Source organism: Heptranchias perlo, unplaced genomic scaffold (assembly GCF_035084215.1).
Source record: "Heptranchias perlo isolate sHepPer1 unplaced genomic scaffold, sHepPer1.hap1 HAP1_SCAFFOLD_912, whole genome shotgun sequence".
Taxonomy (NCBI): domain Eukaryota; kingdom Metazoa; phylum Chordata; class Chondrichthyes; order Hexanchiformes; family Hexanchidae; genus Heptranchias; species Heptranchias perlo.
The window spans coordinates 35,538-51,088 of NW_027139953.1; the positions used below are offsets into that span (position 1 = coordinate 35,538).

The following is a 15,551-nucleotide window of genomic DNA, read 5'->3' on the forward strand; positions in this document are numbered from 1 at the left end:
TTGGGACTCTACTCATTGGAGTTCAGAAGAATGAGAGGCGATCTTATTGAAACATACAAGATTGTGAAGGGGCTTGATCGGTGGATGCGGTGAGGATGTTCCCAAGGATGGGTGAAACTAGAACTAGGGGGCATAATCTTAGAATAAGGGGCTGCTCTTTCAAAACTGAGATGAGGAGAAACTTCTTCACTCAGAGGGTAGTAGGTCTGTGGAATTTGCTGCCCCAGGAAGCTGTGGAAGCTACATCATTAGATAAATTTAAAACAGAAATAGACAGTTTCCTAGAAGTAAAGGGAATTAGGGGTTACGGGGAGCGGGCAGGAAATTGGACATGAATTTAGATTTGAGGTTAGGATCAGATCAGCCATGATCTTATTAAATGGCGGAGCAGGCTCGAGGGGCCGATTGGCCTACTCCTGCTCCTATTTCTTATGTTCTTATGTTCTTATGTTCTCTCCTCAGTACTGTCTTCTTCCCTTTCAAAACCACCATCATCACCTCATTCCTCAAAAAACCCATCTTCGACTCCTCTGTTCTTGTAAATTAGCACCCCATATCCAACCTACCTTTCCTTTCCAAAGTCCTTGAATGTGTTGTCACCTCCCAAATCCATGCCCAACTTTCATGGAACTCCATGTTTGAATCTCTCCAATCAGATTTCCTCCTCTGCCAGTAGTCAAAATGACCATGGTGCATTTTCCCTCCTCGTTCTTTCCACAGCCTTTGAACTGATGATCACATTACCTTCCTCCAACGCCTCTCCTGGGCTCAGTAGGCCTGCCCGCACTCTTACCTATCCAATCGTAGCTTGAGCATCTCCAGCAATGGCTTCTCTTCCCACCCCCGCATGGTTACCTCTGGTTTACCCCGTGGATCTATCCTTCAACCCCCTCCTCTTCCTCACGTACATGCTGTCCCTTGGTGACATCATCTGAAGACATGGGGCACGATTTTAAAACGGAAAAACAGGTGGGTTGGGGGCAAGGGGGCATTCAAAATCGCAACCATTTCGGACCCGACCCCAACCCGCCCCCAACCCACCCATTTTTGGTTTTTACAGGGGCGGGACGAGGGGCGGGCAACCAACTCGCTCTCAGGAGGCGGGTTGGTGAGAAAAACCTTTCAAGGAGGCTGAGGGCCTCCATTTGTGCAGAGTTTCTGATTTCAACCCCTGGGGGCCGGGATTCCCGGGCCTTCTCCTTCACTTCATGTGAATGGAGGCGAGAAGGCCCAAAACTAATAGGTAGGTGATTTTCTGGCACAGCTTGTGGTTCCGGAGGAGCCATGAGTGCTTCCCCTAGGCTCAACAAGCCTACCTGCAGCAACCCCCCAACGATCGCAAACCACCCCCACCCAATCTCCAACCCCCCCCACCCCGCAACGATCGCAGACCCCCACCCCGGATGCCCCCCAACGATCGTGTACTCCAGAATTAGCTGCGCCTCTAGCCAAGCTGTTCCAGTACAGCTACAACACTGGCATCTACCCAACAATGTGGAAAATTGCCCAGGTATGTCCTGTCCACAAAAAGCAGGACAAATCCAATCCGGCCAATTACCGCCCCATCAGTCTACTCTCAATCATCAACAAAGTGATGGAAGGTGTCGTCGACAGTGCTATCAAGTGGCACTTACTCACCAATAACCTGCTCACCGATGCTCAGTTTGGGTTCCGCCAGGACCACTCGGCTCCAGACCTCATTACAGCCTTGGTCCAAACATGGACAAAAGAGCTGAATTCCAGAGGTGAGGTGAGGGTGACTGCCCTTGACATCAAGGCAGCATTTGACCGAGTGTGGCACCAAGGAGCCCTAGTAAAATTGAAGTCAATGGGAATCAGGGGGAAAACTCTCCAGTGGCTGGAGTCATACCGAGCACAAAGGAAGATGGTAGTGGTTGTTGGAGGCCAATCATCTCAGCCCCAGGACATTGCTGCAGGAGTTCCTCAGGGCAGTGTCCTAGGCCCAACCATCTTCAGCTGCTTCATCAATGACCTTCCCTCCATCATAAGGTCAGAAATGGGGATGTTCGCAGATGTTTGCACAGCGTTCAGTTCCATTCGCAACCCCTCAAATAATGAAGCAGTCCGAGCCCGCATGCAGCAAGACCTGGACAACATCCAGGCTTGGGCTCATAAGTGGCAAGTAACATTCGCGCCAGATAAGTGCCAGGCAATGACCATCTCCAACAAGAGAGAGTCTAGCCACCTCCCCTTGACATTCAACGGCATTACCATCGCCGAATCCCCCACCATCAACATCCTGGGGGTCACCATTGACCAGAAACTTAACTGGACCAGCCATATAAATACTGTGGTTATAAGAGCAGGTCAGAGGCTGGGTATTCTGCGGCGAGTGACTCACCTCCTGACTCCCCAAAGCCTTTCCACCATCTACAAGGCACAAGTCAGGAGTGTGATGGAATACTCTCCACTTGCTTGGATGAGTGCAGCTCCAACAACACTCAAGAAGCTCGACACCATCCAGGACAAAGCAGCCCGCTTGATTGGCACCCCATCCACCACCCTAAACATTCACTCCCTTCACCACCAGCGCACAGTGTATACCATCCACAGGATGCACTGCAGCAACTCGCCAAGGCTTCTTCGACAGCACCTCCCAAACCCGCAACCTCTACCACCTAGAAGGACAAGAGCAGCAGGTACATGGGAACAACACCTCCTGCATGTTCCCCTCCAAGTCACACACCATCCCGACTTGGAAATATATCGCCGTTCCTTCATCGTCATTGGGTCAAAATCCTGGAACTCCCTTCCTAACAGCACTGTGGGAGAACCTTCACCACACGGACTGCAGCGGTTCAAGAAGGCGGTTCACCACCACCTTCTCAAGGGCAATTAGGGATGGGCAATAAATACTGGTCTCGCCAGCGACCCCCACATCCCATGAACGAATAAAAAAAAACTTTGGGAAGACCGAAACCATTAGGCAGCAAAATGGCCTTCCCAATGGGAATCCCACTTTACATGATATACATGTTGGAGGAAGAGTAGCAGCTGGAGACTGTAAGCGAGGCCAGATTAATCAGGCAGCACTAGAGTAGAGGCAGACCATTCTGGGAATGACCATCTTGGGAATATCCATCCAGCCGAACATCAACCCAGGAAAATTTTCCATGATCTTTCCCGGGAGCTGTGTGTCAGGAGGCTGCACATTTTTTTAATTCGTTCATGGGAAGTGGGCGTCGCTGGCGAGGCCGGCATTTATTGCCCATCCCCAATTGGCCTTGAGCAGGTGGTGGTGAGCCGCCTTCTTGAACCGCTGCTGTCCGTGTGGTGAAGGTTCTCCCACAGTGCTGTTAGATAGGGAGTTCCAGGATTTTGACCCAGCGACGATGAAGGAACGACGATATATTTCCAAGTTGGGATGGTGTGTGACTTGGGGGGGAATGTGCAGGTGGTGGTGTTCCCATATGCCTGCTGCTCTTGTCCTTCTAGGAGGTAGAGGTGCACTTCAGTCATGATGCTTTGAAAGAGCTCTGTTTGTTACTGCAGTCAGATCTGCAACCAAAGTCTGCAGCACGTACATTCTGACTGTGGCAGAGAAAGCGACCATAACTCTGATCTTTTATGCTACAGGGTCATTCTGGGGAACCACGGAGGAGCTTTGCCAGATCTGCCAATTCACTGTACATTCAAGTATAAGGAAAATTACCAATACTCTCTTTGCCGAGGAGCTCAGTTTATACACTTTAACAGTGGTCCCAGACAGATGACTGCAAGGGCGATAATTTTTTTTCAGAATTGCTGCTTTCTCTGTGGTTGTGGGAGCTATTGATTGCACCAATGTGGCATTGGTGCCCCAAATGTAAATCTCCATATTTACATCAACCAAAAACGCTTTCATTCCCTAAATTTGCAGGTTATTTGCGACCATAGACTCCTGGACGTGAATTCACTATATGCTGGAAACTGTCATGATCCTTTTATACTTTGCCAGCCCAGTGTCCCAGCTCTATTTTGACAGCAGAGGGAAGGGGCTGAATGGTTGCTGGATGACAAGGGATACCATTTCATATGAGCACCAATGCTGCAGGGGAGCAGCTGAAGCACACAATAAGACAAGAATTTGAATTGAGCAAGCTGAAAGGAAGATTGTGGTACCTGGGTAGGTTCAGTGGTGTCCTGCATTATGTGCCGAGAACTGTTTTTGCAAATTGTGGTAGCATGTTGTGTGCTTCATGACTTTGCTATCCAGAAAGGACTAGTGGCAGATGTCCCAAAAGATGCCAGAGAGGTTGATGATGATGTTACTGATGTCAAATATAGGCCCATGAAGAACATGGAACAGGCTTAGCGACTATTGCTGCTAGACAGCTAAGAGTCAAATTCATTTGGGACATCTTCACAGATGCATAGACCAATATTTTTATGTGATCTCACTCCACCAAACAGCAGCCTCCTCTCATCAACCTGTTTATAGTTTAAGCAAAATCCTTGCTCCTCACAGCCAGCCAATACACCATAACTATGAGCCTTAACATCAGCACAGTATCTGTTCTCCATTTGACCTACAAAATTTCCAAGCAGTTGGTGCATCAATAATTTCAGTGATTTATTGCAACTATTTACAAAAACAATATTTGTTTTTTTCACTGTGCATACCCCTTGTGACCTTTTCTTTGTCTTATTCTAAAACTTATTCTATATGCTGCTTGAGGTCTGAGATGTAGACGGCTGCTCCAATCTATTTTGAGCTGCTTGAGATGGAGATGGCCCCTCTCAGGGGCCCCAAGATCTGCAATGGACATGGGAAAGGCTGACTCTTTGTTATGCGCTCCATGGCAACCTGGTCTTGCAAAGTTGAAGACTTTTCCATGGAGGTGATGGAGTACTCCTCTGCTGCTGTCTTGTCAGTACACAACCAGCTACTTCACTGGTACTGGGATCAGGATTCTGATTACCAGCAATCGGCATGAAAACTGACCTTACAGAAGTAGGAAGATCCCTGAGAGAGAGCCAACCAAATATCCTCTAGTACTTCCAAGATGCTGCCCTGTTTACTCTGCATCCCTCCTGGAGCAGGAGAAGGTTTGCAGATGTTCCAGGAGCTGCCACTTTCTCCAGGATGCACTGCAATGATGTGAAACCCTCTTGTATGTTGGTTCGCAGCAAGTCAGTGGACTGCACCAGTATCCCAGCCGCCCACCGCACGTCTTGCGAGAGACTGTGCAGAACCTCCATTTGTGTTTAATGCTTCATTTCATGGCAGGACCCCTGAGATTCCCTGTAGCCAGTGGCTAACATTTCTTAAGCCTCTGCTTAGCTACATAAGACGCCACTTCCTCACCTGCATCCTCTGCCTTTCTTGTGCTCTGTGTTTCACTACATGTTAATTCCTCATCTATACTATCTGTAAACTCCACCCCAGCCCCAACCGAGTGAATGTCTCTAGGCTGCTGAGTGCAGGGGAGAGGGTGAATGATGGGGAGGGCAGCAATGCTGGCAGCGATAGAGGGGACTGCAATTTCTTGGTCATCATCACCATCCTTATCTTCTGTTTCCTGGCAGGCAGCATCTGGAGGAAAAAATGCTACTGTTAACTTTGGTATGCTTGACCAGCATGCTATTTTATAAAACAGCTACTTTGTGGATTTCTTATGAGGAAACTGACAGCTGGTGGAAAGTTTGGAGAATACACAGCAACATTTAAGAAAAGATGTGACCAGGAATCAACTGAAGAAATCTTGATTTCCCCCATCTCCATTCTCCATTGCATGGCCAGAATGCATTCTGCTGATTGACAGTGCTTCCTCTGCATGATGATTTTGAGTGCAGATGTCTGCATTTCCACCCCCTGATAGGATGCTGCATGTTAGCATTATCTGTCTACCTTCTCCTGCAGGGGGAATACATGGGGCTCAATTTTACAATGGTGGCAGATTGGCAGCAGTAGGTCGGGGGGGGGGTTGGTGAAGGTGCGCATGGCAAACCCGCATAAACAAATCTTACCGCTTCCGATGTGATCACATTGTAATTGATGATGATTAACGTGCTCTCCGGGTTTCGCACCCAGCAGCCAGTCTGATTGAAAGGAGCTGTAACGTGATGGGGGGGGGGAGAGTGGAAGATCGGAGGGGAGAGGGGAAGATCGGGGGGGTTGGGGAAGATCGGGGGGTGAAGAAGGGGAGATCGGGGGGGGGGGATATCGGGGGGGGGGGGGGCGGTGAAGAGGAGGAGATAGGAGAGGGAGATATCGGAGCAGGGTGGAAAGGTAGGTGGATTTTGTGTTTTAACCGGGCATGAATCAGAAGCGGTGGGAAAGTCGCCCAGGTAAGTTAAAAATCGTTCTAAGTACATAATATGCCACAAGTAAAGTGCCTTAAGTACCTCAATAAGGTACATTTGGCTCTTTAACTACTATCTCGCCGGACATCGGCTCCGAACCAGAATGGGATTTCCCCGATTTTCGGAGCCTCCTGCCCCCAACACACCCGCAATTTCCTGGGAAAATCGAGCCCATTGTGTTAATTGGCTGCATCAGTCTCCAGATCTTGCAGGCACAATCGTTCAGGATTGATGAAATGAATGGTAATAATAGGTGGAAGGAAAGAAGGACCTAAAATGCCACATTTCAATGTGCTAGCACACATCGCAGTATGCGCAACAACTGGCATGAGTGAGTGATGCCAGGCTACAGTGCTTCTGGGGCAAAGGACAAGGTGCCATGTGATGCCTGAGAGAGCATTGCTTGAATACATAGTTACAACACGGAAACAGCCTTTTGGCCCAACCAGTTCACGTTAGTGTTCACCCACCATGTCAGCAAATAGTTTTAATCACTTTTTCTCACCCTTTTCCTCCATCCACCTATCCAATCTAATCTTGAATTTTGATATAATTTCTGCCTCAGCTGCTAACCCTGGAATTGAATTCCCTAACCTCGCAACTCTCTGTGTGAAGAAGTTTCTCCTGCCTAAATATATTACATTGAACCGTGTATCTATGGCCCCTTGCTCCAGACCCCTCAACTACAGGAAACAGTTTGTTTCTATCTATCCTGTCCCATTCTTTCATAATTTTAAACACTTCTATCGTATTGCCCGTAATTTGCGTTATTCTAACAAAAAAAGACCCGATATTTCAAGTCTTTGTATTTCTATTTCCTCATAGCCCAGTGAATCTGTGTAGTACTCTCTCTAAAGCCTCAAAATTCCTCCCATAGTGTGGAGCCCAATATTGCACACAATACTCTAACTGAGGTTTATCATGGTTTCATATAGGCTAGTTCTTACCTTTTGGCTTTTATATTCTACACCTCTTGAGATAAAGTCTGGAATTCTGTTTGCTTTTTTTTACAGCCTTATTAATGTGAGGCCCTGCCTTTAAGGTTCTGTAAACCTGGACCCCCAAATCATTCTGTTCTTCCACAGTACAGAGTCTACTTCAATTCAAGATATAATTACTGTGTTTTTTTTTTACTAAAATGTATCACCTCACACTTACTGACATGGAATTCCATCTGCCACTTTTCAGCCCATTCCCCATCTTATCAACATTCCTTTGCAACTTCCTTTGGTCGTCTAAAGAATTAACTATACCTCTTACCTTGGTATCATCTGCAAAGTTTGATACCGCTCCTTCTAGGCCTATATCCAGATTATTGATAGACACAGTGAACAGAAGTTGCCTCAGAACTGAACCCTGTGGGACAGCACTACTCACTTGGGGCATTTGGGGCAAGGAATGACCATCGGCCTCTCTGTATTTCAGTAAGCTCCCCTGCTCTGCACTGCAGCTGACAACTTATTTACCTTTGCTACCCAAGTGAGGTTATTAAGCTTCTTTTGACACTGCAAGGGAGTCCTTGTGGTCATGGATGTGCCATATATAACCACAGCCACAGCCACCTCCTTCCACATGACCCATTCTGCTGCATTTGATGGTTTCTTCTCAGTTATTCCAATAATTACAACCCCCATTTGTCTGATTCCTGACAGCTAAACGTCAACATCAGCCTCAGAAAAATTTGATGTTCGCTTTTCTCCTCCTCTTTGCAGCTGCTTTTGCATTCCTTTTTGCCAGATCCTCCTCACCCCTTTAAATTGGCTGAGCCCTTTAAATAAACATGTTGTGCACTTGACTTCAGGCCACCCACCAACCCCAGTGTTGGCGGGACACATGACCTCACCCTACCCAGTGTTATGTGAAGTAGCTGACCCCACAATTTCTAATGGGGTCAGCATCCTTGGGCAGAAGTCCCATCCTGTCACATTTCCACCCATGCATTGGAGACCCGGGGGCCTGTGTGTCTGACAGGCCATTGAGAGGCATTCAGTGCTCTGTTTATAGTACCCTAGGATTTTTTTTACTCCGACAATAATATAGGATTTTTCCCCCCATTTGTCTGGTTGAAAAACTGTAGTGATGCCTCTGAGCAATTGTAATGCCACTAGAGATATATGAGTTGATTTGCCTGTTTTAAGGCCCAAAAAATATTATAGATACTGTTTTCAATGCTTTCTGGAAATATTTTACATCAAAACATAACTTTGTTTACCATTGAGAGCCAATTTTGAGGGTGAGGTTGCTGCCAGGGGGCCTTGCTATATGACTGTACTTTCATAATAGCGGCCCTTTAGATGTATAAAACATTCATGGAACGGTGGGATTTTAATTCAATTCAACATTGTTTCCTTTGTAAAAATAAATATTCAAGTCAGCATGAATCTGAATGAATATGGCCAGGCACTATAGCAACTCATTAAGTTGCTGACTAGTTTAAAAAGTTGAAAATATTTATATGTAGACTAGTGAATGTCCTGTGTCATTGCTCATGGTGAATACTCTGGCTTGTGATCTTTGTGTCTCGCTCATTCTGACCCTGTTCTTTCTGTCTCTTTATCTCTGTTCCCAAACTCTCTCTCTCTGCTGCAATCTTTCTGTCTGTCCCTTAATCTGGCTATGCAATTTTTCAGCCCTCTCCAATATTGATCTCTCATCTCTCTCCCCCTTTGCCACAACCTCTCTCCCCCAACTCTCTCTCCTTCTGTCTCTGTGACCTCATATGCCTATCTGCCTCTCCCCTGATCTATTAGCCCATTTCTCTGCCAATCTCAATCTCACCCATATCTCAGATATCATGCTCTCTGCCTCTCCAGAACCTCTGTCTTTCCTTGTATGGATTTCTATCTTTTCACTTGTCTATTTACAATCTCTCTGCTTATCCATCTTTCACCTGATCTTTTATGTTCACCTCTTCTCTCTTTCTTTCCCATCTCTGCCCCTGTCTCTCTCTGCCCCATATATCTTCCAGCCTCTATCTGTGCCCCCTGTCTCTTCAAGAAAAAGAAAGAATCTGTGGTAAAGGAGTGGGTAGGCCCATTAAAAATTACAACAGTAAAGGATCAGAACATGGAAGAAGTGCTAACTAAATGTTTTACTTTTATTGTGGAAAAGAGGGATTCATTATCAGAGGTATAGGGAAGAATTGAGGTTAGTGAAAGGGAGGAGCTTTCAGACATTAATTCAAACAGATAAATTATAAGGGACAAAGTAACAGGAATGAAGCCAGGCAAATCTCTAGGACCAAATTGTTTTCACCTAATGGTATCAAAGGAAATTGGGGATGGGTGAGTTACAATCTTGTAAAGCGTGTTGGATTTGGAGATAGTACAGAGGAATAAAAGGTACAAGTATTACACCAAGAAAGGGGGAAGGGACAAATCAAGCAAAACATTTACTTGATTTGTCCCATTAAATGAGTTTAATGTCACTAGTGGGATAACTTCCTATATTCCATTATCAAGGACAGAGTAAGTGAACTCTTGAAAAAGTATAAGCTGATCAGGGAGAGTCAGAATGGTTTTGTAAAAAGTAGGTCATGTTTAACTAACCTGATAGAATTCTTTGACAGAGTTGTTGAAGTGGTGGATGGAGGATAATCAATGGATGTCATGGAATCATAGAATCTTACAGTACAGAAGAAGGATATTTGGCCCATTGTGCCTGTGGTAGCTCCTCTGAAATAACTATCCACTTCACCCAATTCCCGAATCCTTTATCCCCCAAATATTTATCCACTTCCCTTTTAAAAGCTATAATGGATTCTGCTTCCACCACTGTTTCTGGTAAGGCTTTCCATGTCCTGACAACTCTCTGTGTGTTAAAAGAAAAACTATCCTGACCCCTCCTTTCATACTTTTGGTGACTATCTTAAAACTTTTGTTCAATAGTTACTGACTCACTGACCAGTGGAATAATTTTCCCCTATTTGCCTTACCAAAACCCCTCATAATTTTAAACACTTCTATCAGATCTCTACTTCTGTTCTATTGAAAAGAGCCTCAGTTTCTCTAGTCCGGGGTGACAAACTCTTTTTATATGGTGGGCCTGATCCGACATCCTGGCACTTGACCGTGGGCCACTTACAGTAAAAGTTGTTTGGACACACTGGGTAGAAATTGGTATGTGTTTTGCTCATTCTTTGGATGCAAAACAGGGGCAATTTATACCAATTTCTGGGCACGAGGTCCTGCACCTAATCTGCATCAGCGATATGGCTACCGTTATATTGGTCCTCAGTGTTTTTGGGAGGCCACCTGGAATCAGCGTTCGATCAATTTAAATATGCAAAGAAAAATCCTGTGTCTGTTTCAAAACCCTTCTGCAAAATGTGTAAAAAACTAGGTGGAGCATGCTTTTCCAGTTCTACAGCAGCCTAAACTAAAGAAGGAGGCCACTGAAGAAATGATAGGGAAAGAGCATCTCTCCAGGTTCCACAGCACTACTGCGAGTCACTGCCAGACCGCGCTCAGTCCCACTGCACTTTCCTCCACCCTCCTCCCACGACTTACCAGCGACGCAGCAATCCCAAATTTGACCATCGACGGGCGAGCTGCCTCTGGAGGCGCGGCATGCACCGCAGTTCACCTCTATTATTAAAACGTGACCTGAGACCCAATTTCGGATGAGTCTCGGGCCCCGGTTTCTGGTGCATGCTTGAATTTCCACCCCGCTATTGCCTGACTCAGGGCTCTGAGGCCGCCCGGCGGTGGGCCCTGAGGAACGTTGCTGCAGCCACAGCGACGGCAGCAACAGGGCGATAAGTCATTCCGGGGGTGTCATCACCCCTGTTTACGCTGGACAGGAGACCTCAAAATTCATGAATTTGTAACTGCCCTGTGATTTGTACTTTACCATTATTTAACAAAGTGGGTGAAAATTGAACAGGAAATAATTTTCCAAATATCATTTTTGTTACTGGATTGAGATATTAAGGATTCAGGAGAAGGTCATTCAGTCCATCTGTTCTCACCCTCCTAGAATACCAGCTCTACATTGTAACTATTACAGTCTTTTAGGGAGCAATTTTAGCCTAATCTGAAAGTGATGGGATCAGGCGCAAAGCTGGAATTACACCTGCCTGATTTTATTCTCTATTGAAGTCAATTTCCTGCCCAGCGAGTTGGGTTACAATTACCTCCTTAATGTCTACCTGGTCTCCATTTAACAACCCATCTAAAGGCTGGCACTCCTCACAATGCCACACTCTAGTATGACACAAGAGTTTCAGCCTCGATCATAAACCCAGGTCCTCCTGTGGTGCTTGAACCCACAATCATCTGATCCAGCAACAAAAGTGTTTCCGACTGAGTCAAACTGTAAAAGTGCTTCAGTTTTGGAATACAAGCGCACAAGAATTTTTGAAATGTTTGTTCTGTTTTCTTAAATTTAGAATTTACGATGTGTCGTAGCTTGAATTTTTTCAAACTTCCTTTAGCTGGTACAAATAGGTTCCTTTGAACGTTAAATCAGCTTAAGCATCTTTGCAACAAAGGCAACTGACACGTAGCTGCTATTTTTAGCGGCAGCCCACCTGTTAAACTGTCAGTGGGGAATATAATGAAAAATGCCTGTGTATTTTCTCCATACTTTCGTTCTGAAATTAATCTTTAATTCTAATTTTTAGACCTTACAGGGAGGTAACCTGATAGCCAAGTTAATGGAAAAGTAACTCCAAGCCATGAAATAATGAAAAGCAACGCGCTGTACAATAGCCCCACTCCCATTTAGATTCAATGCTGATCAATCAGTCAAGATTTCTAGAATATCCGTTAGAGAAATATTATAGGCTAGGCTTTGAGTCAGTGTCTTAGGTGCTGCTGTAGAAATTAGTATCTGTTTACTCATACTCTCCCATCCAATGAGGTGGAACATTTCCTAGGCACATGGTCTGGACTGCTTAAAATAACTTCGGACCCAGTGTGCTGACAAATGTTACTGGTACTGTGGTGACAGGTTGCCCATTGCTTCTTACCACTATCTCACCAACGTCAAGGTTAACTCACAACCAAGCCCCGGGCTGCTAGTTGCTCTTGTCCCAAGGGCCTGCAGGATTGCAGTGCTGTCCCACCTCTCATCTCCAACTTCTACTGGGTAACTGCCACTGCTAGATTTTCACATCACACCATCCACTGGGCCAGTCAGAAGGTATTGTTTTATTAGTTTAATGCAGTGTTAATGTCTTGAATGGTATATAGAGGTGGATATATATTTGAAAGTAGCATGCTCTTTGAATTGTTACTCACATGAAGAATAAAAACTTGCCAGGCCACTGTGCTTCTGTTTAACGGGAACAAGTGCTGGATTCCAAAGCTGAGAATCTTGTTTAAACGTTGTCATTGGTTTTTTTTTTAGCTCGAGCTCAGGGCTCGTTGGATGGTGTATTTTTATCTTGTTAAGCGACTTGAAGCTCACACTGTGCTGTGTTCTGACACACATGCTTTAGATATTCAGATGACATCATGGCTTCTTGTAGAATGATCTCATCTCCCAGTCCATTGTGAGGTCCATTTCTAAAATTCAGTATAATTACAAAGTAGGTCATTTTTTAATCATTGTTTGAAGCAAATTTAAGATGACTCAGGGCCTGCTTTGATTTTTGTGTTGTAAAATGATATCACAGACTATAATTAGATTAGTGCTTAGGGGATCTGCTCTCAGAATTAACGTACACAACAGCTGCAGTAACAGCTCTGTTGGAAGGGCAATGTTCTCTGAGGTTTGAGTGTCAGTAACATGTGGTCAGCCCAGAGCGATGTCAATGCACCAGTAACATTGACTAATAACAGATATAGTGTCACCAACTTTCATCCTCTTAGTTTTTATGTATATAATGTTCAGCTTTGTAGGTGTATAGGATAAACCTCACTGAGATGGCCTTCATGTGAATTTCCTTCAAAAGATTGGATATACACTGCACTAAGTCAGCATACAGAAGTTACTATAATTTAAAAAGCATACTGAAAAGATCATTTGAAGAATGCCTGACAATGGGTCACATGTCGCTATATGCAGTATCTTTTAAGACTAAAATATTGCTTTGAATGAATCTTTTCATTGAATGAATTTTACAAATTTAAAAACAACTAACCAAAACTGAAATTTATAGAAATCAAAAATGATTTCTAAAGTGAAGCTATTTAGATCACTTGCTTACAAGAGATAGATGGAACAGTAAGAGTGATTCTGTGATCTCGTGCTTCTAGTGGGGTAGCTGTGCTCGCAGGGAGTGTGAGCTGGAATTAGGTCAACAATATGGTCCCCCAATCCTTCAATCTGTGCTTCCAGCGAGGATGGACCCTGCTGAGAGCATAGGATTGCAGTATTACCCCTGGTATGTAATGTTTACCCGTGCATCTATATTCCACAAAGTGAACTGCTCCTCAATTCCCTCAAGGTTTGGAGAGCCCAGTTGCACCAACTCTTTCAAACCCTATCTTTACTTCCTGATGCTGAAGTCCATTTAAATCCTACTTAGTTTCTGAAGCCATGACGTTACCATGCTTCTTGTAACTGACTGCTAAAGCACAGCAAAACGCTTAAGGCCTGAAATCGCTGAGGCTAAGGAAGGTGAAAAGGAGTTATGTTGCATGTTTGGAGGAGTGCGAAACTTGCGGTGGAACTCGGTTGCACTGGGTTTGTAGCAAATTCCAACTGGAGGAGAAGGAAAGTCTTTTATCTACCCCCACATGTCAAAGGGGCCTATTTGAGGGACTGCCCAGGCCACCCCAGAAATGCTACCCGTTGCATCCTTGTAAAACGACAGTGGAACTCTCACCAGTTGAGAGCATGGCCACTTTTTGGCGGGTGAGTTTTGGGGTCAATTTTAGTTTTTGGGGTGGGGGTGGGAGGCTCTTAGACGGGTAACAGGCACTTACGCCGTCATCAGTACGTGGTCCGGCCGATTTTAATGACCAGGCCACATTTACATGTGGCTTGTTGGCAATGTTCCCTCTAATTTTTTCGGCCATGTGTGGAATGAATTAGGGTTTGTGCACCGATATAGAGGCCGTGTGCGCTACCGTAAAAGAAAACACAACTTTAAATATCTTTTTAGGAAACATTATTCAGGGTAAATAACAAACAGAACAAATGTACAAAATAATGGATAATTGTAACAAGGCGAGCTGTCGATGATTTTTAATTAAACAAAACTGGTTCTAGAAATTTCATAAGTAAACACTGTCACCAGAGGAAAGGGGAATCCTGATTGAGACCCAGAGTCTGTCGGTGACGGGCCCGATGGTGGAGAAGAGGGTGACTGTCTCTGGTTCGGATATTTTTCTCTTCTGTCTCTCCCTCTCTTCCAGTGTTTATATATTTTGTCCAGGTTTACTTCTCTGCCACTTGACGGATGAGATTTGATCCACATAAACATATCGAGGTGATTGTCTTTCAAACCGTTACCTGATTTAATTTTTATATTATTTATACGGCTGAACAGGGCTCTGGTGAGACCACACCTATCTCTTATGTTCTTATGGACTTATGAGTCTTAAGTAATAAAACAGTATAAAGCTTACTGTAAACCAGTGGTCCTGATAATAATACATTCCAACATCCCTATCATTATTTAAAAATACTATTGCTGGAATCCTTAAAAAATGCACTTGCTTCTTGAATGAGAAAAAGTGAAATCACTCAAGTTGTTTGACAGCTTTAAAGAGGAATATTAAAAGAGGATGTTGTGCCTTTTAAAGAAAGGCGTTTTTTGTTTGCAGAGATTCGCACATGCGCAGCCCTGTGAGCACTGCCCCTTTAATTAGCAGCTTTGTGGCAGCTGAAGGAGATGCCATTGTGGGGGGGGGGGGGGGGGGGCGGTTTCAGAGCTGGAACTGGGCCAACGAGCATGTGCCCTGGGCTATCGTTCTGGAGTGGAGCGAGAATGAGATCGTGGCTCTTTCTGCAGAAATATAGAGCGCAGCCTCCCTCAAACAGCTGAAATTGTTTAATGTTTTATTTGACTTTTTAAAAAAAGACATAGAATTTTCCCATCATGTGCAGACTTGGACCTCTTGGCTACTACTGCTTTCCCGCTGCGTAGCAGACACAGTACCTACAGTATGCAGTCCGTTCCACGTTGCCGAGGACCCTTTACTCGATTTACATTGATTCCTACTCAGTCTTTTTATCGGGTTCTTACCGCTGTTTGAAGCCGCCATTTTAACCTGCATATAATTCAGTTTGTACAGAACGTCCCCCCGACCTTCCCGCCCGTCCACCTAACACCAATCACCCCCACCCCCACC

At 45.0% G+C, this 15,551-nt stretch overlaps 1 protein-coding gene across 2 annotated transcripts in view; it reads left to right on the plus strand.

Annotated features, from left to right (window-relative positions):
- The window catches only part of LOC137319864 (myopalladin-like), a 32,590-nt gene that overhangs the window by 11,885 nt on the left and 5,154 nt on the right, over nt 1–15,551 (plus strand). Inside the window, exon 1 of one of the 2 annotated variants that reach the window (XM_067981775.1) lies at nt 12,248–12,450. The exons of the other annotated variant lie outside the window; for it this stretch is intronic. The gene's annotated coding sequence lies outside the window, so the exon portion shown is untranslated. Of the gene's footprint in view, nt 1–12,247; nt 12,451–15,551 lie in introns of those variants that run through there. 2 annotated transcript variants of the gene reach the window in all.